Source organism: Cavia porcellus, unplaced genomic scaffold (assembly GCF_034190915.1).
Source record: "Cavia porcellus strain 051 isolate PalLab524CR breed Dunkin Hartley unplaced genomic scaffold, mCavPor4.1 scaffold_25, whole genome shotgun sequence".
Classification (NCBI taxonomy): Eukaryota; Metazoa; Chordata; class Mammalia; order Rodentia; family Caviidae; genus Cavia; species Cavia porcellus.
In genome coordinates, this window is record NW_026947508.1 from 42595527 (window position 1) to 42623261 (window position 27735).

Sequence of the window (27735 nt, forward strand, 5' to 3'; positions counted from 1 at the left end):
CATTTATTATTGACTTATTTATAGTGATATGGACTGAACCCAGGGATTTTCCACTTGACTGTTATCTCCAGTCCTCTTCACTGTTACTATTTTTTTAAAATTTTGAGAGTATTGGTAAGTTCTCCAGGCGGGAACTGAATTTCTGATCCTCCTGCTTCAGTCTCCCAGAATACTGGGATTACACAGGTGTGAGCCATCCGTCAGGCAAGCATTTAACTGAACGCTGAGCAACAACCCCAGCTTTTCCTCTACCAATTTTTTTTTTTTTTTAAAGTGTTGAGACAGTTTTACCAAATTGCCCAGACTGGGCTCCAATTTGGTATCCTCCTGCCTCCGCCCCCCTAACTAGCTGGGTTACCCGCTTTGAGGTTCAGATTTTCATCTTTGTTTCTCTTGTGGACTGAGGGAGTCTGGTACCTGTTACTGAGTCTGAGGACGATTCAGATGAAAGAGCTTTGGGATTAGGTGTGATAATGTGTAAGCGTAAATGTTGAGACTACGTATAGAGTTGTATTTCGGTGAAACTTACATTTGCGGAGTACTGTTTGAGAAGGGTAAGAGTGTACGAGTGCGTTGAGCAGGTTTGAGAGCCACGTGAAAGGTAGGAAGGGATCCAGCCTCCCGCTAGGGGAGGCAGCCTCTGTTTCCACACGAACCGGAATAACCTGTTGCGAGACCTCAAACTCCTGCGGTTACAGGTCGGCGTCCCAGCCGCGCGCACAGGAATCCGCCGGCGGTAGTCGCGCGCCCAGCCCTTGACAGGAGGGCAATCACGTGGCAGCCGGAAAGCGCAGCTTTGCGACCTCGATGACAGGCAAAATGTGCGACAGCCCTGGCGCTGGCCAACCAGGGGCGGAGGCAGCAGCTAGGGAGGAAGCGGAGGAGGCGGAGGCGGCCGCGGGGTTCGCCCGTCTGCTCGTTCACCGGCTTTCCCCGCCCCTGCCGCTCTCGCTGCCGCTGAAAGGAGCTGGGGGCGCGCTGTCGCAACCTGCCCTCGGCTTGGCTGGCGGCAGTTGAGACCCGACCTGCCTGTACATCAGCCTTCCTGTCCGGGCGGCGCGGCGTGGGCTCGCGGGCGCCTGAAGGTTACCGAGTGCATGACTGCCTAGCGCCTCTCGCGCTGTCCCGCCCGCCGGGTCGTCCGCCCGCCAGTCCGCCGGCTTCCCCGCAAGCTCCTCGGCACCCGGCGGCGGCGGCGGCCGCCACGGCGACAACGGCCGCAGGAGGCGCCGTCTCCCGCCCAGGTGCACGTTTAGCTCCCGGCGCCTCGGAACTCGGCCGCCGCCATGGCGTCCAACATGGACCGCGAGATCATCCTGGCGGATTTTCAGGTGAATTTTCTGGCCTTGTACCCCTCCCACCTCTAACCTCGTGAGTTCCTATGTCAGAAGGGTGGCCTCTTCCAAGCGTTTGTTTGAATACTACGATGATGTGTAGTTTAGGCATTGATACATGTCCGTGTGTGTGATTTATGAGCATGTAATTCATGTGTTACGTTGGTTATATAGATGTGTTACAAGTTGAATGAGAATTTTTAATAGAGAGCGTTAAGATTTTTGGATTACTTGTGTGAATGTGTTTTCTCTATTATATGGGGAATGTGTACAATTTGGGAATAGTAAGTGTGGGGCCATTTAAGTATGGTGTGTTTTGAATTGTTCTCTGAGGAGACCTGGTGTATGGAGTATGTATGTGTTGTTATGGATGTGGTATGTATATTGTGTTAAGAGGAAAGTAAAAAGAATGATGAGGAAGAGATGGTGGGTACCCCGGGCATGGTGGTTCTTTTCAAGGAAGAGTAAGCATTTGACGCTTTGCCTTACTGGAATCTTTGGAGGGTAAGAAGATCAGAAAGAGGCAGATACTGTATATTCCAGTGGAGCTCTATAGTGAACTCACATACTATCCAATTCATATTTGCAGATTTCCCTACCCTGCAGACTTGAATGGGTTGACTGGTGGCCTTCCTCTAGGAATATTTTAAAGGATAAGTAAAAGTTATTCCCTTATGAACTCAGTTGTTACAATGGCATGTAAGTATTTTAGGGAGGCCCTTTGAAATTAGAGCTGTATGTACCAGGAAGAGTTGGAGTTAGAAGTGATATCCTACTAACATTACCTTTGCCTTTTGATGTAGAACATATTTTAGTGAGGTATTTTTAAGCATTTTAGCATTAATTTAGAGTCCACTGTCAAGTATAGGGAGACTTCCCTTTCTTGAATCTTGTCATTATTGCACATGGTCTAACAGTACTGTAGGTAGTATATTTGTTTACTGAGTTTTTCTTCTTGTTTTTACAACTTGATGGTCACTTGCAGAATTTGCTCTTTTTGTTAACTCTGTGATATCTGATGGATCTGATACACTTGGAATGTCTGTTTATCTATATTTTAGTTTGTTGAACATAGGAGGGTTCTTAAAAGTTGACTCCCAAGTTGTACATTTAGGAATGACTTAAGATCTTTGCCTGTCTAAATCTTTAAGCATCTTTTTTATTTTTATAAAATGTATGTTAAAGTATAATTTCTTAAGTCAGGCATGGTGGCACACACCTGTAATTCCAGCACTCTGGAGGTTGAGGCTGGAGGATATCCTTCGGTTCATGGCCATCCTGGGTTCCATCGTGAGTTCACTGTGTTGGGAGACCTGGTTCCCTGCCCCCAATATATACGGTCAGTACCAATTTTATTACACTAGATTTAAGTTGTTACTGAAACTTAATGTTTAAGAGTCTGTTTTATGAAGTAGTGGGTCTTAGGCATGGTATTTTCATACATTGTATTAGGCCCTACCCCCATTCTCCAGTGCAATCTTTTATCTAATGTAGAATACATCTTGTAAAAAAAAGACTTTGTATTTCCTTTTTTTTTTTTTTTTTTCTGTCCTTTTGAGACAGGGTCTTGCTATGTGGTTCAGGCTGGCCTTGGGTTCACTTTGTATCCTAGGCTGGTCTCGAACATGCAAGGATATCCTTGCCTCAGCCTCTTGCGTTCTGGGATTATAGGAATGCACTCCCACTCCTGGCTAAGACTTTGTATTTCTAGGTGTAGTTTTATCCTGTTATTAAAATTATATTCTGATGGGCAAGACTTTTGGACAACAGCTGTAAGTAGAGTTAACCTCATTAGTTGATTTAGTTAAAATTAATGTTGTAACTTTGTTTTAATTTCACCAAACTTTTTTCCTTAATAACTTGTAGCTGCTTTCTAACTTATTATTTGTGACAGTCATTAAAACAGAATATTTAGTATTCTTCATTCAGAGGTAGGGTTAATGTTTTCCTGATAAGTACCAGGAATTTTTATTTGGAAACCAAAGTAATTATTTGAATCATTTCAATATACATTTTAATTAAGTTTACTGAAGATTGAACCCAGATTGAACCCAGGATTGAGCACTACATCGCCAGTCCTTTTAATTTTTTTATTAGTTTTTACTTTTCTGTTTTACTTTTTAATACTTTTTAAAATTGTTACTGTGATCAAACTCATGACCTTGTGCTTACCAAGCAAGTGCTTGAACTGCTGAGCTAAATCCCTGACTTTTATTTTTCTTTATTAAGTTTATCATTGTTTGTTTGTTTATTTATTTACTTAATTTTTGGTCTTTTTTGTTTGACAACGGTCTTGCTGTGCAGTTCAGGCTGGCTTTCAGCTCACCCTAACCCAAAGTCACCTTGAACTCACAGTAATCCTCTTGCTTCAGTCTCCAAAATTCTGGTATTATAGGTGTGTGCTACCATACCTGGCAATTTTTTATTTTGAGAGAGTCTTGCTAAACTGCTAAATTGACTGGGCTGTGCTAGAACTTGTGCTTTTTCTATCTTATTATCTCAGAGTGTTGGGAACATAGGTGTGTGCCAGTATGCTTGACTACATGTATAAATTCTAATAAAATTTTTCTTTTACTTGAATGACATTAGGGTGGTCTTTTAGGCCAGTGACAATGTTGTCCACAATTGCTTATAAATGGAAAATAAAAACTAATGGCATTTGCTCTAAATAGTTGCTTACTAATTGGTGAGAGTTGATTTTATATTGTTAACTAGGTAAGAAAGTATTGATGAATAAAAGTTATTTAGAAAACTGTACATATTTTAAGCACATTAACTTTGTTGTTTAGGAACCTGTAATTGTCTTTTTTCGTTTTTATTGGTACCAGGGATTGAACTCATGACTGCCTGCTTGCAAGGCAGGCACTTACGCCGCTGAGCTAAATCCCCAGCTCCAAACCTGTAATTGTCTTACAAATGAAGGTACCAGATCAGTTTATTTTCATAGTCTTAGTTTAAAATCGATTATTATTTTTTCATATTCTCTGATTTTTAGGATTCACTAAGCATTTATCTAGTTTAAGGGAAATGAGAAATTTATTTTAAAGATAATACCACAAGCTTTGTCATGAACATTCTTGGATGGCACTGGTTTCTTCTACAACTGGACAAATAATTTCCTCACACTGATGTGGATATAACATTATATTTGTTATTTATTTATATATTTGTTTACTAAAATTATATTTTCTTATATGATTGTGGGAATCAGTGACAGTTTTGAGAACTCAGTGTGTCTTTGTAAAAGGACATAATTTTAGACTTTGAGATTTAAAGGTAAATGTCAGATTTTGTTCATTGCTACATAATAGACCCTAGTAATATAATGTTTAAGTATGGAAAAGCTTTTAAGAAAGGATTTTGAATTCTTTTGAGTTTATATCTATTTTACCTCAACAAATACGACTTCCGTTGAAATCAGTGGAAAAGTCATGAGTGGATTGAAGATTGTAGCTCATACTTAATGAGATAGAATTGGGATTGTAGGTAGATGAACTTGCTTTGTAGGGACTACAAAACTATTCTGTTCCAAATTGTCCTCATTTAAAAAACTTATTTATGGTAGAATACACAGACTTAAACATTTGCCATTTAAAGGTACAGTTCAGTGGCATTGATTACCTTCATACTACTGTGCAACCATCACTGCATTCTATCTTATGAAACTGTAGCTGTATTTGTTAAACAATGACTCCTAATCCTCCTTTTCTGTGACCCATGGCAACCACCAGTTTTTGTCTTTATGATTTTGATTGTTCTAGGTGTCTCGTATAAGTAGAATCATGCAGTATTTCTGCTTTTGTGATGACTTACTTCACTTAGTGTAAGGTCACCATTCATGTTGTAATGTGTCAGAATTTTATTTTATTTTTTTTTATAGCCAAATACTGTCCTTTTGTTTGTATATATCAGATTTTGTGTATTGATTCATCTTTGATTAACATCTAGGCTGTTTACATCTTTTGGTTATTGTGAATGATGCTGTTGTAAACATTGTTGTACCAATATGTTTGAGTCCTTGCTTTGCATTTCTTTGGGAGTATAGCCTTTTTTTTTTTTTTTTTTTGTCTTTTTCATTTTTATCGGTACCAGGGATTGAACTCACGACTGCCTGCTTACAAGGCAGGCGCTTATGCCGCCGAGCTAAATCCCCAGCCCGCTTTGGGAGTATAGCCAGAAGTAAAATTGCTGGATCACACAGTGATCTTACTTGTAGATTTTTGAGGAACTGTCCTACATTTTTCTCTTTCTTTTTTTTTTTTTTTGGTACTGGGAATTGAACTCAGGACCTTGTGCTTGCTAGGTGGGTATTGTATGGTTGAGACATATCCCCAGCCCCACTTTTCTATAGTGGCTGCACCACCAAAATTTTGAGTAGAGACAGTGTCAATGTGACAAGAGATGCATTCCAAATTTTGTTCTTTTGGTAATTGTAGAATTCTTTTTTTTTTTTTTTTTTTTTTTTTTTTTTGGTACCAGAGATTGAAATCATCTCACACTTAACAGGCAAGAGCTTGAACCCCTGAGCTAAATCCCTGGCCCAGTAATTGTAGAATTTTTTAACAGCCTCTTTCCTCTTCACAAAAAATAGTTGATCAAACATACTTTCAAGATCTATTTGGTTTGCTTACAGATATAAAAATAGGTATCCAAAACAACTGCAGTTTCTGTCAAATAATCTTGGTAATATTAATTACCTCATACTTTGTTTGGGTGGACCAAAAAAAAAAAAAAAAAAAAAAACTAAAACAAAATAATCCCCTCCAAAAAGAGTTTCCATCCACACTCCTTTAACCTTTAAAAAGAATTTCATTATCAGTATGTGTTTGCTGCATTTAATTTTACATTCAACTTAATGGGTAGGTGCATGTACTTAACATATATTAATTCTTTTTATTCCCTTTCTTTCCCCTTGCTGTCACTTTCTCCATCTGAATCCCCTTTTCCATTTACAAAAGATGTATCTCCCTGTTTCTGGTTGCCTATTAATAAACTATTAAACTTCATTCTATATGCCAGAACCTTATTTTCCCAACAAACTACAATCCTAGTTTGTAGTTTGTTGTAAATTATTTTACTTTGAATTTCTCATATAAGAGAAGTTATATGATGTTGAAGCTTGTTTGATTTATTTCACTTAACATTGTAGTCTTAAAGTACATATATTTTTCTACTGACTAATTTATCTTTATGGCACAGTAATACTCCATCATGTTTAAATACTAAATTTTCTTTAACCCTTCATTTGTTGATCTATAGGGCACTTCTAAGATTTAGGTTAAGAAATGTGGTATTATAAGCATAGGTATGCGTGTATCACTGTAGTATGATGTCTTTAATTCTTTTGGGAAAATACCAAGAAGGGGAATAGCTAGATTGAATGGAGTTTTTAGTTGAGGAATCTCCAGTGTAATTTTCAGAATGGCTGAATTAGTTTACATTTCCACCAACAATGTAGAAGTGCTCCAAAACCAGCCTCACCAGTGGGTGTTTTTTTTTTTTTTTTGATGATAACCATTCTTTCCTGGTGTAAGATTGGATGTTAGTGTTTTAATTTGCATTTTGCTGATGGCCAAAGATGTTGAGCATTTTTTTCAGGTATCTTTTGGCTATTTTTACACTTCTGAAAAATGTGTATTCATTTTAGTTGTCCAGTTTTTGAGTGGGTCATTTATTTTGGTGGACATGATCTGTTTTGAGTTCTGTATAGATTCAAGATATTGGATCCCTTTCGTCTTTTGATTGTTGTCATGTTAATTTCCTTTTTCTCTAAGAAAATTTTGTAAAAATTTTCTTTGGGAACAAAAAAGGTGATGTTAATTGTTTAGTCTCACAGATTGGTCTCTTTATGTTTAATTGCTTTTGTTTCTCTATTGCTAATAATACAGAAGGAGATCCTAGCTGTACTCAAGTGTTCACTGGTAATACTTTATTTCAGACTTTCTTAGAAACAAAACATTACCTACTTAATTAAAAAGTATTTTTTCTGAATTTAATTTCAGTTGTCATAGATCAGTTGCTTAATTTGTTGTTGAGTTTTTCATATATATATATATATATATATTTTTTAATTTTTGCAGTGCTGGACATTGAACTTCTGGCCTTGTACATATTAGGCAAGTGATAATACCACTGAGTTACACCCCCAGCCTTGGCATTGATGTTGATGTTACTTTTATTTATTTATTTATTTATTCTTACCATACAGTTGTGCCTTTGTTTTTCTTTTTGGTCTTTCTAGCTAGTAATACTTTTGGTGTTTATATTGCAATATGAATTTCCTGATACTGTATTGTTACTATGGACTTTTAAGATTTCATATGCTTCTGAGCTCTTGTGAAACAGTTTTCCATGGCTTTATTGGTAAATCACTTTTAAGTAGTTTTTGTCCTTTTGTGACATTTTCTCCTTCTAAATGAAAGTTTTGAATTGTTCTTTATTACTTTGATACAAAGAGTTATCTTCTAGAAAGAGGATGCTAGAGTGAGAACACAGAAATGGTGTCAGTGCCATTGTCTGTGATGATGTGGATTAGGAATCACACTAAGAATTCATGGAACGTATTTCATTGTGAGAGCTTACCTTGGTTAGGAGATTGAATATGTTGTCCTATGTTTGAATTATTGAATCGTTGTTATTTACTCCTTTTTTTTCTTTGTTTTTCATTTTCTTTATTAGAGGAACTAGTCCTGTTATTTAAATATTAGGATTGTAGTTTGTTGGGAAAATAAGGTTCTGGCATGTAGAATGAAGTTTAATAGTTTATTAATTATTAGTTTATTTAATAGTGATTAAGGGTATGACTGGTTTTAGACTACTGGAATTTATATCACAGTTCTGCCACTTATGTGATTTTTGTTTTAAATTTTAAAATAAAAAAAAAACCTTGATGATACAGAATTTCAAAACAATAGATTAATAATATTATTATTATTGTGTATTTTTATCTTCAAAGTAGTTGCTCAGATCACTTATGTGATTTTTGACTAATCTTAAACCTGTATGCCTCAGTTTCTTTATAGAAAAAATGAGTCAACACGTGGAAAGTGATTAGAACTGGTGTCTGATAAAGTGTTCAGCAAATTCTAGATGTTGTTTTCATTTTTGATATTTTAAAATATGTCTTTTTTTTCCAAGAGAACTTCTGACATCACCTATTTAAGCTTGTTATTTTTCCATTGTAGAAATTGGAAATGAGTTGTTCAAACTTATGGGTTGGTTTGGAACAAGATTTTGACGAGGAACACTTTAGCGCAAGTATTTCATAGCTAATTTTTCAAGTAGCTTTGTATTCTGAAGGACAGTGGACCTGCCATTCATAAATTTCTCCAGGTGAAGAAGCTTATGTATAAAATAAATTAATAAGAAGGATGTGGTGTGTGTCTGTTGTTCCAGCTACTTGGGAGGCTGGAGTAGGAGTATTGATCACTTGAGTCCATAAATTTGAGACACATCCCTGGTAAACAGTTACACTCTTTCTAATAAATGAATGGTTAGGTAGTTAGATTGTTCCTGGCATGCAGTAGACATACAGGAAGGAAGGAAGGAAGGAAGGAAGGAAGGAAGGAAGGAAGGAAGGAGAAGGGAAGGGAAGGGAAGGGAAGGGAAGGGAAGGGAAGGGAAGGGAAGGGACGAAGGAAGGAGGGAAGGAAGGAAGGGAGGGAGGGAAGGAAAGAAAGAAGAAAGGAAGGAAAGAAAGAAAGAAAGAAAGAAAGAAAGAAAGAGAAAGCTGGTATTTTGATCATTCCTAGGCTACCACTTAGTGCCCTATTGCTTTGTTCATAGATAGTTGAAATCCTTGAAACAAACACAACAGTCTGTTTGCTGAGCTAGGTTGGGTTGATGCCTATTGTTTGCTTGACTGTTTTTATGGTCTTTGTACATCAGGGATTAGCAGACTGTGTTTTGCAAATTTTCTACATGTTTTAGTAAATAAAAATTTATTGGAATATAGTTACATACAGTTTTTTACCTATTGCCTGTGTTAGCGTTCTTGTTTCTGTGAGGAAGGTAGGCAGTTGAGAACAGATTTTTTATTGCTTATAAACCTGAAATATTTAATATCTTGAGTCTTTATTATAAAAGCTCCCCCGCTCCCCCACAGAACTTTTTCCCCCTAGATTTTAGTGAATTCAAAGTTAAAACATTTGAAGGATTTGTAGGGGGTAGTTGTTAGGACACTGCACTTTAGGTATACTAGCTATAGCTTTAGTGGTTTGTTTTGACTATGGTTCTCTGAGTAAGACTTCAGGCTTTATTTGCTTCAGCTACTGAAACTGTAGAAAACAGATTTGCCTGAGTTTTGTCTAGATTAAAAGGGACTAGAGCAGATCAAATATAGTTTAGCTACTTACACGTTAGTACTGGGGTTAAGAACATTAACTTAATTTTAATTCAGGTAATTGACTTAGGGTAAGAGTGTACAAATTACTGTAGTCTGATGGTCATACCATCACCTGTTTGGTGTAAAATCATGTTGGAGCACAGTCACTCATGTTTATTTATGTGTTGTCTCCGATCACTTTTATCCCTAATTGAGTAGTTAATGGCATGCCTGCAAAGCCTAAAATATTTGCCATGTGTCTCCCCCCCCCATCCATTTGATTTCAAGCAAAGAAGCAAAAAAGGAGGAGGAGGAGAAGGATAAGAAACTGAAACAAAATTTCAAAGTACGTCAATCAGGGGCAATAATAATGGTATACACATTGATTGCACATTGTCATCCTCAAATCATTCACCCAGAGCACAAGATATTTCCTTACAGTTGTCCAAACAATACCAGCACAAATATTTCTCTTTATTGAATTCAGAGAAATCAGTAGTATAACTGTCTTAATATTTTTTATATACATATATACATACACATATACATATATTAATTTTAGCTTCTCATATTAGTGAGACAATATGATGTTTACATGATGTGTATCTTATTTATTTCATTAATGAGTATGATCTCAAGTTGAAAAGTCTCCAGTTTATCCTCCTTTATGGCTGAGTAGTAGTACTCCATTGTATAAAAAATACCACATCTTTTTTAGCCATTCCTTAGTTGATGGGCATTTAGGTTGTTTCCAAGATCTTTGCCATGCATATTTATTTATTTGTCTTTTTGAGACAGGGTCTTGCTATACAGTTCAGGCTGGCCTTGAGCTCACTTTGTAGCCCAGGCTGGTCTTGAACTTGCAGCAATCCTCCTGTCTCAGCCTTCCTAGTGCTGAGATTATAGGAGTGTGCCACCATGCCTGGCTGCCATGTGTTTTTTAAAATTTTATTTTATTTTACCAAGAATTGAACTTGGGATCTTGCTCTTGCCAGACAGGTGCTTGTGCTGCTGAATCCCCAGCCCCATTTGCCATGTGTTTTTATATAGGAAGGTTTGCTGATCTAGATCAGTGGTGAGTTTTGTCCCCAAGGGATATTATGCAATGTCTAGAGACATTTTTGGCTGTTACAGCTGGAAAGTGCTGTTGGTATTTAGTGCCTTGAGGCTAAGGATGCTACTAAACATTGTAAAATGCACAAGATGTACCCCTACTTGAAGAATTATCTGGTCCTAAATTTTGATAGTGTTGAAAAATCTTGATTTAAGTCGATAATTCTCAAACTTTACCTTGCATCAGGGTAACTGGGGGCTTGTTAAACTATAGATTGCTGGACTTCAAATCCCAAAGTTTCTGATTCAAAGGATCTGGGATCAGATCTGCAGATTTGGATTTTACCAAATTCCCAGGTTATATTGATATTGCTAATTTTAATGATTGTGCTTGAGAACCACTGATATAGATAATTTTTGGAATTCCATTCATTCCTGTTATTTTTTGATTTTTGTGATCTTAAATACAATTCCATTTTTGTGACTTAGGAAAATGGAATATTTTAGTGTATCCTTGATAGTTAGGCTGTTTCATGAGTCCATGTCTTTGGACTTTTACTTTTTGTGTCTTTGGAAAATTTCTATTCATCTTTCAAAGCCTACTATCTCCCATTAGCTTATAATATTCATACCCTGTGCCCAGTTACATTGAATAGTTTCTTTCTCTGTATCTTGTGCGTGTTTCTCTTTTGAGTCATGTTAGATAGTCATCAGTTTACATGGTTTTCCTGCTCTGCCAGCTCTTCATGTGAACAACTGCCTGGTCTTCACTCTGTGTTCCTGCAGCTATCAGAGGAACTCAGTACTCTTCAGTATAGGCTGTTTGTCTAGGTTGTTTTGGTACAAACAGGGTAGAATTATAAATTTTTATCTATTTTTATACATTTTCTATTTGTCAACATGATTTTGAATAATAAAATCTGTCACTGAAAGAATAAAAACTCCAGTCTCTTACTCTAGAATTGAGGACTATAGCTTCAGCATTACCTGTATGTAGAAAAGTCCTAAACACCTTTCTGGTTTAGCTATTCTAGAGAGGCTCAGTTACGTAATATGGCAAGACAACAGGCTTGAGGCCAAGAACCTTGTAAAATTTGAATACAGTTACTAGATTGTGTGTCATTCTCTCTTGATAATGGTTTAACTTTTTCCTTTTGTGTGTGTGTGTGTGTGTGTGTGTGTGTGTATTGCTGGATTTTTAATCTACAGCATTATGCATGTGAGATGGAAACACTCACCCGTTGAACTGTATCCCCAGACCTGAAACTGTTTTTTTCCCCCTCTTTTTGAGACAGGGTTTTGCCGTACAGTTCAGGCTGGGCTGGCCTTGAACTTGTCACACCCTCCTGCCTCAGCCTCCTGAGTGCTGGGATTACAGGGATGTACCAACATGCTAGCTTCAAACTGTTTTATAAGGCAGAAATGTAAATTTCAAATCAAAATTGTTCACCATGTTAATCACTAGTCATTCAGTTTAAAGTCATTCTGACAGATAATTTCAAAAAGCAGTCCCTCTTTTATATTTATTTATTATAAAAGAGTAGAATAATTATACCCTCTTTTATATTTATTTGTGGTTATAGAGGAATTGTTGGTATTGGAAGAATGAGATATTATCATGTGGTAAAGGAAGGGGGGAAAGTTTCCAGGTGATGTGTATCTTACTTAATAGCTTTAGACTTAGGTTTGAGTCACTTTTAAAATTTTTTTCTTTTTTCTTTGCAGTTCATCCTGATTCCCAGGATACTTTAATGCTTAGCTATAATAGAAGAGTATTAGTGAGAAGAAAGCTTTTTATTTTGTGCCCTGCTGATTCTCTGACCTGTTTTTCTCTAGAAGAAAATAGTGGTTAAGCTTGTTTTTTGAAGCCAATTTTAGGTGTATTCTTTGACATCTGGTTAAAGTGAGGTGGAGACACGATTAAGCAGTCATATTTCAAGTTCAGTGGGGGAGGAATAATAACATTAATTTCTTTCTTGGGTTGATTTTTATGTGGTAGATACTGTGTGAGGTGCTTGATATTTAATTTACACAGTGCCCCTGTATTGGGTGGGATATAGTATTCAGTTCTTTATGATTTCTGTATATCTTTCTTGAGATAGTATCTGTGTCTGGAGTGAAGGGTAGGCATCCTTTCCACTGTAAGATTTGGATTCTCCACACTCTTGAGTTCCTTTTCTGCAGTGCAGTTCACTGCATGTACAAGTGTCTGTTGACCCACTTTGTGGCATCCTTTGGGAAATCAGGTTGTAGAAGCAATACAAGAAAATGCTGATATTTAGAATACTGGTAATTGCTGTGAATCATTGTTTCTAACCTGGGAGTCAGTGTCTTCTGCCAGCACCTGTGACACAGGCAGACTAAATTGTTAGCTTTCAAATAAGGTAAATCTCACATCCTTCTTGGTTTTTAAGGGGTTTGGCACCAAGGATCAAACGCTGAGACATGGACTTTTGGAGGAAAGATAAGAGTCTCATAGCATGATTAATAGAATTTGGGGAAGCCTGTGGGAATTGGTAGAAACATGTTGACCAAATTATTAAATGATTTTCTTCTTTATTGCCTGGTAATGAGGTGATAGTGGGAAGGTAGTTATAGACAGAATTCCAGGAACCAGGTTCAAAGATAGTTGCCTGAATTTTCTTTTGGTTATTGCTAAGTCTTTTGAATAGATGAGGTTTTTTTAAAACCTCAACCTCAGATTCTCCCCAGTGTAGCAACTGAGATGGTCCTGGGTAAGACAACTGTTACAAATATGTGTAATACCTATACTTTTGAATGAAAGAAGTTTGCAATTTCTGTGGACCGAAAGGAAACATATTAGAACTTTTGTTTGTCTAAGAGATGAGTGCATAATTTTTTATGTTACAGCCTTCTTTGGAAGAAACTTTGTTCCCTATTTCACTGTCAGAAGCAAAGCGTTTGACTCAGTTTAGGGTTTTCACTTCACAGAAAGTTTCCCTGAAACCTAGGCTTGATTCATTGATGGTGCAGCTGAGTTGAAAGCTCACTGTGCCTGTTCAGCTTCTGGGTATATTCAGCCTCTGCATCAGCTCTGCAGACCAACTGGTAATAGATGTGATTGCTTTATTCTTGAAGCAGAACTCAAGGCTGTTAAGGTTTGGGCAGTGTTCTTGGTGAAACTTGTTATATTTCTACAGATAGGTATAGTAATAAGGCTACGATAAGCACTCAGGTGTGTTTGGCTGCAAAATAGGGTCTTTGATCTTTTCTAATTATGTATCTCAAATGGGAATGATAGGCAGTACTCAAAGTTACACAGTAAACCAGGGATGGTGATACAAACCTGTAGCCCTGGCTACTTGGAAAGCTGAGACATGAGGCTTACTTGAGCCCAGAAATTCGAGACGAGGCTGGATAATACAGCAAGACCTGATCTCACAAACAGACTTACCATACAGATGTGAATGTCTTCTCGCAACACTGATTTTTATTAGCATAATTGAAAAAAGTACATAGTTTCTTAAAATAATTATTATGAAGCATACATAAAATTTACATGAATTTTAAATAGAAAATGAGATTTCTAAAGGATTGTAAAATAGATGTGGTTTGTTTCTCTTTGGGTCATCTATATTCTTCTAATGGTGCAACATGTTTTCTTTCTTGTAATAATTACAGTAGTGGGAAAATTTATTATTTTTTATTAAAATAAATTTTTTTTTTTGTCTTTTTGATTCAGGTTTCACAGTGCCCTTCAGGCTGGCCTTGAACTTGCTTTTTAGCCAGGCTGGCTTTGAACTCACAGTGATTCTCTTTTTTGCCTCAGCTTCCTGAGTACTGGGATTACAGGCGTGTGCCACCATGCCAGGCAGGAAAATTTAAAAAGCGCTGCAGTTTATTGTGTTGTCCTTTATACAGTAAATCAACAGGGGTTAAAGATGAGGGGAGAGGAATGGTGAAAAAAGAATTAAGATATATTACGTATAGGTACAAACTCACTGTGATGAATGTGATCATGATGTATGGCAAATATGTACTAACAAAAAATACATAAATAAAGAAACAAAACTGAATCCAGGTTTTTTTTTTTAATGCTGTTTTTGTAGCTTTTTGGAATGGAAAAAGAACAATAAAGCTTTTCTGATGTTCCTGGGTTTTCTGATGAAGTTAATAGTGGAGTCAGAGGAAAATAATCAAATAAGCAAGCAAACAAGCAAGCAGGGGTTTGTTGACAGCTTATCTTAAAGTGGTAGCTACTGAGAAGTCTTAGTACTTCAACATTTGATGACTTTCTTACTGTATTTTGTGTCATTTTACATTTATCAGTAACTAGTTGTGGTAGTATAAATACGTTTTAATGCTAAGGATTTGCCCCTTGTTTTTCTGTCAGTTTTGGGTATATTCTCCTTGACCCTTGTCTGTCATCAATGATAAGCTCTTTGGGTTGCCACTTGGAAACTCAAGATTGGCAGATTAAAGAACTCTCTTTAAACTTCTGAACTACAGGAGAACAAAACATAGCTGATGCTGGATCATCTGGATCACTCATGTAGATATCTACAATAGGGTCTATTGTTTGATGAAGCCCACTAGAATATCAAACATTGGATGAGCTTACCTTGCCATTGTTGTCTGTGTTCATCATTGCATCAGATGTGACAGAACATTAACCACCATGAGCTGCACACAAAGTAAAAGACTGTTTCTGGCACACAGAATACCATTACATTCCGGTTTGTGACTCATGCCAAAAGTTTTCCCCTGTGTCATGTGATAAGAGAAACCAATGCATGGGGGGCCCTGCCTGCTCCTAGCAGAATGAATGTACTGGACCTTAAACATTTTTGGAGCTGTCATTGATCTCTCATTGCTGTTGACACTTTTCTTTAGCTCTGGCCATACCATTCTGGTTTTAGAAACTAATATGTGTTATGCTTTTGATTTTCTGGACCATTTGAGGTCTGGCTGTCATGTATATTAATTTAAAAAACTGCTCAACAGTGAGCTGTAGTCAAAGTATTTGATGAATTGTCCATGTTTCCTACCATCCACAGGCATGGATGAACATTGAATATTGGGACAGCTGGTCTCAAAAGATTTGAGATTTTACATCCTTCATATCCTGGTTCACACGCCTTAGTCTCTTTGCTCACTCAGTGTAACTGTCCTCAGAAAGAGTTTACCTTATCTTGATCAATTTCTCAGTAATGATCAGGACAGAATGGACAAGAAGATCATACATCCTGATTTTGAAAATTTCAGATTTCTCCCTATTTCTGGGGTATGTGTTTCTGTTTTGTCATATTTGCTGTCACTGGAACTTTTTTCCCCTTTTCCCTTTTTTCCCTCCTGCCTTTAGTTTTCTTTTAGTTTAAATTCAGGACCTTGTGTAAGCAGATCCTCTAGTACTGAGTTGTTGCCCTCCACCCTGAACATTTTAGTTTGCTAATTAAATTGCCAAAATCCTTAGCTATAGTCCTGGAACAAAGATTTCTGGAAAGCAATCTGTTTTTCTAAACAAGATAGCAAATGGTAACTTGTAAAGAATTAACTTTTGTACTAAAATAAACATAAGTGAAGCTGAGTATTATTTTAAGAAAGCGGTACTCCCATCATTTTTCTTTTTAACTAATTTAACAAAAGCAGAAACCAGCAAAGGTATAAGCAAAGACATATTAATATGTTACATTAAACAAAGAGAAAAAGGAACATTTTATATCTTTATTTATTGATAATGATATGATTTTAGCATGACTTCATTTTTATTCTATCTTATCCTAATAGAACAGACTATTATAATGTTGTGATATAATAATAATAATATAGTATGTTATTACACTGAGAATGCTCAGTTCATTTGCTTTAAGAACGGGAGTACTGGGGCTGGGGATTTAGCTCAGCAGCATAAGCACCTGCCTTGTAAGCAGGCGGTTGTGAGTTCGATCCCCGGTACTGGAAAAAAAAAAAAGAAAAAGAAAAAAAAAAAAAGAAAAAAGAAAAAAAAGAACGGAAGTACTACATAAGTTATTGGTCTGCATACTTATATATGTTTGGAGAATAGATAAAGTTAAAATGTAAATTGTATATGTTCACAAAATGGAAGTGTATGCTCATGATGAAAAATTCTTAGATCGTAAATCCTATCTACGATCTTGGAGATAAAAATATTAGTATGCCAAAAAACACTCACTTGCATTCTTGGTGTGTCTTTTAGAAGGATTTTTGTTTCTTTTCTTTTTTAACCCATGCAGTGTATGTGTGTGTGTAGTGTGTGTGTCTAGTAGAACTTTGGAATTTCTAGAGTTCAGATCCTGAAGTTAGTTTGAATATAGTTATCTTTTGATGAATGTCACTGGAGCCATACGTAACTGACCCTAGGATTCATTTCCATATGCGTTATTACTGAGCTCCTTCACCTTGTCTGGCCAGGAACACCTTGCTGTTGCCATTTGTTGCCCAACAATGGTACGAAATTATAGAGTTATGGCTGTTAGCTGTTACCACTTGCTATAGCAGTTCCAGTTAGGGTGTTCTGAGCTTGGCCCACAAAGTGTTTACTGAAATACCTCTCGTAGGTTGGCATTGTGTTAGGATAAAAGAGATGGGTATATTGCAGATTGGGTGGTACTAGTGACAGTCCTTAAATAAAAAAAGAATGTCTTTGATTCTTACCACTTTAAATCAGTATGTATGCTACTAATGTTGTTCAGTTCTTAGTTGTTCAGTAAGTATTTGAATGACTTCACATGTATTATTATATGAGTTTGGGAAAAATATGAAAATTACATGTTAGGCTACACTTTTTTCACTCATTTGACAAAAACTGATTGTCAGCTCTGAGTCATTCTATACAGTCATATCTTCATATTTGCTTGGAATTTGTTCCAGTTCCCAGTGGATACCAAAATCTAAGAATGCTCAATTCCCTTATAAAAAGTTGTATAGTATTTTCATATAAATCTATCTTCCTGTAGGCCTAAATCATCTGTATTGTATTTATAATACTTAATATAATACAAATGCAATTTAAGTAGTAGTTATACCAGTTATGGGTACATTCTATACATGTTTAGTAAAGATGCAACTTTTTTGGAATATTTTCAATCATTGGTTGAAAATGTGAATACAAAATGTGAATGCACCCATGAATGTGAGTGGGGGCACCCTGATGTATCTCTTCTCATAAGTTAAAGTCAGTGTTCTTAAAATTCTTACAATAAGTATAGAGTAGCGAAAGAGGAATGTATAACCTAGTTCCGATGTATAAGATGGACACACTCATATAATAACTCTTTAAACTAATAATATTGGGTATGTTAAAGGAACGAATATTATTTGATGTTTAGTGTCTGGTAGAGCCATGCTTATGTTGTGGGAAAAGTCACAGGCTAAAGTCCCATCTCATCTTTTCTTGTATCCAGCTTTGGCTTGAACATTTTTTGTGGTTGGGAGATCACTAGTTTATAAAGCAGCTAATAAAGTTAATTGAAGTTTACCATTTTGTAACTTACTCTTTTACTCTAGATCTAAACAGAAGTTCTTTTCTATCACGTGAAGGCAACTGAAGTATCATTAGCATTTACTATTTGAGCCCTAATTTTTCCAGTTTTATCCACCATTGCTATCATGTGGTTACTTTTTCTCTGTGTGTATATGTATGTATATTTTAAACTGCAAAGAGACTGTAAACTATGTGAGGTATGATAGAAAAATAATGTTGAAAGATTGAGTTAAAAACACTATACAATAAAAGACATATTGTAATTAATTCCCATCAAAATACTGTTTTGCTTCAAACACAGTTATTCTTGCCACTTTTTGAAGCAATTCTAGAAATGTTCTTTTGTAAGTATCTTTAGTTGCGCTATTATGACTGCCTTGATGCCTTAAATTCCTTTTATGATCATGTCGCCTATAGGGAAGAACCAGAAATCTCATGGTGTCAGATCCCTGAAAAAGATATATAAGGACATTCCGTTATGTTTTTTATAAGTTTGCCTTCCTATTATATGATACTTGGCAGCAATGCTGAACTGTTTATTTATTTATTTAGTGGCCTTTTTTTTTTGGTCTTTGTTGAGATGAGGTGTCACTGTGCTGTTCAGGCTTGCCTTGAATTCACAGTGATCCTCCTACCTCAGTCTCCTGGGTGCTGGAGTTACAGGGGTGCTTGACCATGCCATTCCCAGCTTTTAACTGTTTTTGATCACACATTGTGAAGACATGAAACAGGCCTTCCAGAACTGCTTTTTTAAAGTGGCAGGAATGGTGGGAAAAGTATGTTTAAAGTGAGAGGGAATATTTTGAAGGGGATTAATGATAATCTGTCTTTTACTGTAATAATTAAAATTTAAATAGTCACTATATTTTGATTATTCTTTTGTATTTAGTAGGCTTGTTGGTATTAGTACCAACAATACTAACTCTGTCAGGGTTTAGACAGGCTAGGAGCAGTTTCTCAAAGGAGGCCGATTACTTATTTGTCATTTGAGTCAATGGTTCTTACTACCTGACTCATATTGGTCACAGTTCTAAGACTGGCATACTTATATGTCATTGTGCACCTAAAAGCTGGACCTTGGGAGTGAAAACAGTATTCCCAGAGTTTCAAGTATAGTAGGATGAACTTTCCCCCAGTTTTGCACATTGTATTACTATTAGTATGATTACAGTTTTGACACAAATGATGATTTAACTGATAACGATAATGATTTAAATCTCTTGATAATGATTTAAAATCTCCTGAAAGTAAGACATGAGATCAGTCCCCTTTCTGTTGCTTGCAACACAGTACCACAGATTTGGTAGGTTTTAAAGAAAAATAACGTATTTTGGCTCATGGCCCTGGAGGCCCAATATGGAGGGACCTCATCTGACAATGTCTTTCTTATTGATAGACTCCTGAGATGTTCATTTGTGTGTGTCTTTTGGTCTCTTTCTTTTCTTTTTTTGTACTGGAGATCAAACTCATGACCTTGTACCTGCCAGGCAAGCACCTGTGCCGCTTAACTAAACTCCGGCCCTCCTGTCTATTCTTTTTATTTTTTATTTTTTATTTTATTTTTTTTCCTCCTGTCTATTCTTATAAAGCCCCTCTTATTTAATCATAGAGCCTCCCTCCTGATGAACTTTATTGAATAACTTCAGATCTAAACACTATAGTTGGGGGCTGGGGATTTAGCTCAGCGGCATAAGTACCTGCCTTGCTAGCAGGCGGTCGTGAGTTCGATCCCCGGTACCGATAAAAATGAAAAAAGACAAAAAAAAAAAAATAAAAATAAACACTATAGTTGGATTTAGATTTTCACATTAATGACCTCGTAAACAGGATGAAACGCCATAACCTCATAATGGGGATGACTTTTGGAAGGAACAGACCATATTCAAATCATAGCAGCATAATATCCTCATTTTAAATGTAATCATTTGAAAAAAAATAAATTTAATCATTTGAACCTCTTTGGTTCAGTGAACTTTATTTTGCTTTCATCCTCTGCCTGCCCTTCAATCATCTCTAAGAATTTCCTTCTTTAGTTTTTCTGTTTCCTTTGGCTTCTGCATCTCTTTATCCAAAGTCCCTCTTCTCAGCTTGTTTCCAGTTTAAAAGCTTTGCAGTCTATTCCTAGTGTAAAAATACTATCCAGTGATCCTGTTCTAGTCTGGGTGAAACCATATTTCTCACTTTTCCTCATGGTTCTTTTAAGTGTTACTGCCCTTTTCCTTTTTACTCTATTCTGTCTCATGATTTCTGGATATTTGTTCTTTCTTTGCTTTTAACTAACTGTTACATGTTCTTGATTACTCATGCACTAATCTCATTCCTGTTTCCTTGAGTCCATATTCAACTGTTTTATTTAGACAGAGTTTGAGTTTATTGACATGGCTAACAAAAACCTTTGTGATTTGGCATTATATAGCCTACACTTTTCCCAATACCTTGTGCTGTAGTAATATTTTGATACTTGTAGTTTTCTTGAATTTATGTCATTTTGTGTCTCCTTGCTTTTATCAGTTCTCCCATTTGCCAGCCTCTTGGTCTATATAGACTGTATCTTTTGTGAAGTCTTCCCTTCCTATTTGCCTCATTTTTACATATATGTCTCTATCATTATAGCTGTCACATTACTTTGTGAATATTGTTTTGCTTTAGTTACTAACACTTGTGAGTCCTTACAGTGAGAAACTGTCTTTTTAAAGTTTTGGTACTCCTCATGCCTAACATGCTTCTAGGCACGGTATGTTCTTATTGAATATTAACTAGTTAATTGAGCTCAAATTAGGAGCAAGTTACTTCTTTGAAATAAGGAAAAGATATGACTTGGTTTTTTGAATCCTGATTTTGTCATTAAAATGTAGTTACTTTAGTTTTGTGTCATTTGTGTATGTAAATGAGCATCAGTTTGTTAATATTTTTTCGGTACCCTGAGATTTCAGACTGTATCATGTTTACCTCTGTATTGCCAGTACCTAGTTTACTCCTTAGCAAAGGTCACACTGTCAGTGCTTATTGTTCTGAAGCAAATTAAATTAAAATTAGGTGAAAATTGCAAAACAATTTTTTCCATTGCTTTGCTGAAATCTTAAGTTTTTGAAATATATTTTTTTTCCTGACAGGCTAGCCAAGTTGTTTATCAAAAAAGTCTTGGCAGAATTTATTCATAGTGAATTCATTGTGACTTCTAATGATCACACACTTTCCTTTTTAGGAAGGATTTATTTATAAGGTAACATTTATATGTGATTTTTTTTTCCTGAAATTTTGAGACAACCTGATAGTAGCAAGTAAGAGATTTCTTTTAATTTTTCTGTATTTTCCCCTCTGTTTTTAAATTCTTCCAGCATTTATTCTGTTAAGAAAATATCCTCAAAGATTCCCTGTTGGAGTGCAAAGTTTTTAAGTAAATTTGTAGTTAGTTGTTTTTAGTAATAAATTTACAGATTCAAGAAGCTTAATGAACACCAAATAGGTTTAGTACCAAGAAAATCACACTTACACACATCATAGTCAAACTGCTAAAACCCAGTGAAAGGGAACATTTTGTGAAGGGAACAGTCAGTAGCCACCATGATAGCTAAGTTTTCATTAGAAATTAGACTCCAGAAAACAAAATATTTGTTAGTTATTGAAAGAAACAATGGCTTAACTAGAATTTTATATTCAAAATTCAAAAGTGAATATATTCAAAAATAAAAGGGAACGTAAAGACATTTTTGCACAGTTACATCTGAGATAATTTGTTGCTTACAGATTTACATTTAATCAAAATGCAGAAGGAAGGTCTTTAGGTTGTAGACAAATGATACTAGATGGAAACATGGATCTGTGGAAGAAATGAGCACTGGGAATGGGATTTATGTGGATAAATATAAAACTATATTTACGGAAATAAAATATATATGACAATAATAGCAAAAAGAGAAGAAGTAAATGAAGTTCTTTTGTAACTTCAGTTTATATAAGGTTCTTACATTCTGTGGGATGTGGTAATATTAGCACAACGTAGACAGGTAAGTTGTAGATACTTTTTGTAATCCTGAACAACTGCTTATAAATAGAAATATAGGTTAAAAAAACAGTGGAAGACTTAAAATGGCTTACTAAAGCCATGCTTAAGCCTAAGGAATGCAGATAAGAAGAAATAATAGAAAAAACTCCATTTGGTCAGGTTTAAAACAAAAGCAAAATGATAGACCTAAACTCAGCTATGTCAATGATTACATTTGATGTAAGTATGCTAAATAATAGAAAAGTAGAGATGAAAATGAAGGACTAATCTTCACTGTTTATAAGAGAAACATGAGGGCCAGAGATTTAGCTCAGTAGACTAAGCAACCTACCTGGTAAGTGCAAGGTCATAAGTTCGATCCTTGTTACCAAAAAAATAGAAACATGAAATACTAAGACTCAGTTAGTTTGGAAATGAAAGGAAAAAGATACCATGTAGATCCTAATCATAATAAAATTGTTACTTGTTTTGTTTTGCTATACTTGTTTTTGTTTGTTTGTTTGTTTGTCTTTTTCTTTTTTATCGGTACCAGGGATTGAACTCACGACTGCGTGCTTGCAAGGCAGGCGCTTATGCTGCTGAGCTAAACCCTCAGCCCCAGTTTTGCTATACTTGTGATTGAAACAACACACAATGAGCTTCTTCACTCTAGCCCTTCTAAATGTTTAAAATTTTGGCAACAAGGTCTTAAGTCGCCCAGGTTAGGCTTGAATTTTCAGTTCTGCCCCATCCTCCAGAGTGCTGGGATTATATTCATTTGCCACTATGCCTGGCTTGGTGTAATAAATCAGTATCAAAACAAATAGGCTTCAAAATAAGGTGTATTACTAGAAATAAAATTTTTTATTTTTGTGTTTTGTAAGCCTGAGCATGTCATGTGGCCTTTTGTCTTTTCTTGTGTAAAATGGAGTTAATATTTGAGCTATTATTATGATTGGCACTTTACTTATATTATTATTAGTCGCTCAACAGCCTTATGCCTGTTATTATTATGATTATTACCTTTGTATGAGTAAGAAACTGAGGTTCGGAGAGCTTAATAATATCTCTAAAGTTACTGGGCTAGTTAAATGGCTAGATTTGTATTTGAAAACAGTTGAACTTTGATAACAACTTGACTTTTTATAAAACTACATCTTGTTTCCTGCCAATATGCCTTCCCTTGATACTGTACTCAGCTAATTGGAAGAACTCTCCTGAGGTTAACTATTTACTTCATTATGGCCTTTTTGAAGTAAAAAAAAATCCTTGTTTAGCTCATGAAAATAGCTGTATTCAAATGTCATTATGAGATGTGATTGAGAGTTTTCAGTGTTGCCAGTGATTTTACAGCTCACTAGTACATTTTAAAGAGACCCAGGAGAAACAGCCAGACATATCCCTATATGCCCATTGCTATCAGGTTTGCCCCCTGCAGGGAGCCAGCTCAGCTAGGGAGAAGCAGTCAGATCCACCTTTGTGCACCTGCCACTGGTCTGGATGCTTGCTTCCCTCAGGTAATCAGCACAGGCACGGGGAAACAGCTAGACCTGCCCATGTACCTATGCTGCCATTGGGAAGCTTACTTCCCTCAGATGACCAGAGTGGGAAGGAAGAAATAGCCAGATATGTCTGTGTGCCCTCATGCCACCGTTGGAGATGCTTGTTTCCTGCAGGCAGTCAGTGTGGGCTGGGAGAATCACACAAGCATGCCCCTGTGTATTTGCAACCAGGGGAAGTCCTGATGTAGCCATGCAGGCTGGGAAAAGCCGCAGCCCTGGCACCACCCACCCATGGCTATCAGGAAAGCCTCGGTGTAGCTGCATGAAGCAGGGGTCAAAACAAATGAAGTGAAAAAGCTATTTGCAGAAGCAAAAGCAGAAAACTTCCCAAATATGGGGAAAGGATCTGGCATACAGATAAGTGAGGCACATATTAACTCCAGTTTGCCATAACCAAAATAAATTGACACTCAGACATATATTAATCAAGTTCCCAGAAATTCATCTCAGGAACAGAATATTAAAAGCTGTTAGAGAAAAGAAACAGGTCACTTAAATAGGAAAACCCATCACAACCAAGGCAGACTTCTAACACAAACCATCAAGTCAAGAGGAGCTTGGAGTGAAGCATTTCAAATCCTGAAAGAAAACAGCTTACCATCCAGATTGATGTAGCTTACAAAACTATCTTTCAAAATTGATGGAAAAATAAGATACTTCCATGATAAAGAACAACAGAAGGAATTCATGACCACCAAACCAGCCCTACAAAAAATACTGAGGGACCTTCTAGAGAGAGATAAAGATGATCACGGTTCCAGGAACAGCAGCAGAAGGGTTCGCCAAACAGGGCAGACCGCTGAACAAAGGGAATCATGGAGGGCCAACAAGAGGATATAGCATGGCAGAAACAAGCCAATGCATGCTGACTGTAACCATTAACGTAGATGGACTCAATTCAAAACTAAAAAAAACCCAGCAAGAGTGGATCAAGAAACAAGATCCAACAATAGGCTGTATACAAGAAACAGATTAACTTAAACAGATTAATTTAAACACATTTGAGGAAATTCATAGACTGAAAGTCAAAGGAGAGAAAATAATGTTCCATGCAACAGGAAACCAGAAAACAGCAGGGGTAATTTGCCAATCAGTCTTAGAATGGATAAGAAAGATGTGGTATTTTCATACAATGGAAAGCTACTCATCTACAGAGAATAATCTTGAGGCTCTTATAGGTAATGGATGCAACTTGAAACCATGCTTATGGGTGAAATGATTCGGACTCATGGGTGAACATTGTGTTATCTTCTGGTGTAAAAAACTGAAAGAGTTAATGGAATCCAAAATGTACAATAGATTTTATGAAATTTTTAGGGAGCAGACATGTAAAAAGGGAAGGTAGTAATCACTGTTAATTTCCTATCATTTTGTTTTGAATTCCTGTATTGTTTTTATAGTTTTGTTAGCTTTGGTTTTATTCTGTCTTGTTCTCTTTGATTTTACTGTGTCTGATGGCATGGGCAGCTGTTTTGAAGATAATGGGATGTATTATGGTAGCTATTGTTAATTTCATCTAATCTGTTTTTGAAGTGCTGTAATGTTTTCATTGTTTTGTTTTGATTGTATTTTGTTTGATTTTATTTTGTCCAATGGTATGGACAGCTTCTTTTTTTTTCTTTTTTGTGGTACTGGGGATCGAACTCATAGCCTTGTGCTTGCCAGGCAGGCGCTTACACCACTGAGCTAAATCTCCAGCCCTGGACCGCTGTTTTGAAGAAAACAAGAGACATGGTAGCCATTGTTGATTTCCTGTTATCTTGTTTTGAAGTCTTACATCCCTTTCATTATTCTGTTCTGATTAGCTTTATTCAGTTTGTTTTGTTTGGTTTTAGTCTCTTTAAAATAAAAAGTTTTATGCTTTAAATAAAAAGGTTAAATTAAATGTTTAATGTCATTATTAATAAAAAAATAAACTTCTCCTGAAATGTTGTCATTAACTACACCCCCAAATTTCCATGGCCAATTGTTAATCTGCTAGTATTTTGGTTAAACTAAAAAAAAAGTGGTTTAGATCATTGTAGTCCACTTTGAGAAAAGAAAATACAGTCTACCGTGATTCTTTATGTAATAAATTGCCTATGACATGTTATTTGTCCTTTACATTGTTAGACTGTAAATTACTTATTTTTTTATTCTTTACATCTTATTTGTATTGTCGGTTGGGCTGAATACTTAGAGATGATAGCATGATAATTTATAGTAGTATTATAAAAAAGTATATATGTTTTGTGTTTTATTATGTTTCCTGTGTGATTCTACAAGTGTGATTACCTGAAGTGCTATGAAACCTGTATTTCTAGACCCTAGCATTTGTGTGGTACATGATAGACACTCAATAAACACTTTTAGTAGATTTGTTACTAGTTTTTAAGTTACTATTCAAGTCTTGTGTGAAAATTTAAGTATGTAATAAATTTCTGATATGTTAAATGTGTGCTCCCTCTTGTGGATAGAAAGAAGAATGTGAGCTCTTAAAATGAATTTATCTAGATCTTTGTTATCAAAAGATGTCCAATGTACAATGTGTAAAAATTTAAAATTTTATTTTTTGGAGAATATTAATAAAATTTAATCAATAAATGTTTTGGTTTATATACTCATAAAACATAATAATTGTTGTTAGGATATCTTTTTAAAAATATCTGTATAACATTTATATACTAGTATGTACCAAATTATGATGTTTCGGTCAATAATTGACTGCAGATATAATGGTGCTGATATAAACTAATAGTAGCACTGGAAAATTACTCTTTACCAGTGATGCTGTGGCTGTTGTAACATTATAGTGCAAACTATACTCCTTGTTTGTGTTGATGCTGGTGTAAATAAACCTACTGTGTTACTAGTAGTATAAAAAGATAGCACATACAATTATGTGTGGTACATAATACTTGATAATATAATAGACAACAATGTTATGAGTTTATGTATTTGCTGTACTATACTTTTTACTATTTTAGAACAGCTTCTACTTTTACAGCAATGTTTACAATAGTATGCCTTGTAAACATTGTCAATAACTTCAGACATCTTGTAATGATAGGATGTGTTAATTGCATCCAGGGCACATTGACACATGCCATCTAGGTTTAAGTACATTCGTTGGTGTTGTACAATAGCTTATTTCTCAGAATGTATCCCTGTTAAGAAGGTACAACTCCTCTTACATAAAAATTTAATCCTTGTTTGAATCATCTGTCTCTTCTATTTTTCTTCATGAAATAACTTTTCAAATTCTAAAACTATGAAATATTTATTGTTGGATAGGCTGTGAGAGTATTGTTCAGTGTTTGATTTTCCAATAATGGTGGGAAGCATTCCTTGTTTTGATAAAAGGAACACTGACTTGATCATTTTCATAGCCTTTACAGTTTGGAAGTCAGAATACCTAATAAGATTTTTAAAAAATGCAAAATGCTTTTAGCTGGTATGCATGCTTGTAAGCCCAACACTAGGTGGCTAAGGAAGGAGGATTAAGTGCTAGCCTGGGAAACACAGTGTGAGAAAGGAATGAGGTAACTCAGTGCAGAAACCTAGGGATCAGTCTTCAGCACCCAACAACAAGAGCAACAATGATGACTAAATCAAAATAACCCCCTCAAACCCATAATACTTTTATTTGCAACTATTAAAATGAGCTGGAGGTATATGTGGCTCATATACCAGGTGCTTCCCTTCCATGTGTGAGGCCCTAGCTTGGGTCCTTGGCACCTCCAAAGGGGGGAAAAAAATCAAATATTAATACTACTCATAATAAAAGCAGCTATACTTTGGGAATACTTTGATATGGAGGATAAATGTTTTGAACAAGGTGGACAAGAGTCATGAAGACCAGACAAATTTTATGTATATATTATATATTATATATACATATATATAATTATATATATAAATTATATGTATGACATTTTCTGCATTTTTTTAAAAAGGAAAAGCTTCTAGAAGTAACACATAATTCTTTCTGTGCTAGAGATCAAGCCGCAGGGCTTTTGCACTAAGCTACATTT

The 27735-nt window shown here is 35.8% G+C and overlaps 1 protein-coding gene across 27 annotated transcripts in view; it reads left to right on the forward strand.

Annotated features, from left to right (window-relative positions):
- The first annotated feature begins 855 nt into the window (after positions 1-855).
- The window catches only part of LOC100722197 (sodium/glucose cotransporter 4), a 239976-nt gene continuing 213096 nt past the window's right edge, over positions 856-27735 (forward strand). For 16 of the 27 annotated variants that reach the window (XR_010043174.1, XM_063236449.1, XM_063236448.1 and 13 more), the window contains exon 1: positions 856-1331. The gene's annotated coding sequence lies outside the window, so the exon portion shown is untranslated. The remainder of the gene's footprint in view (positions 1332-27735) is intronic. The other 11 variants (XR_010043175.1, XR_010043176.1, XR_010043179.1 and 8 more) reach the window with 2 other exon arrangements.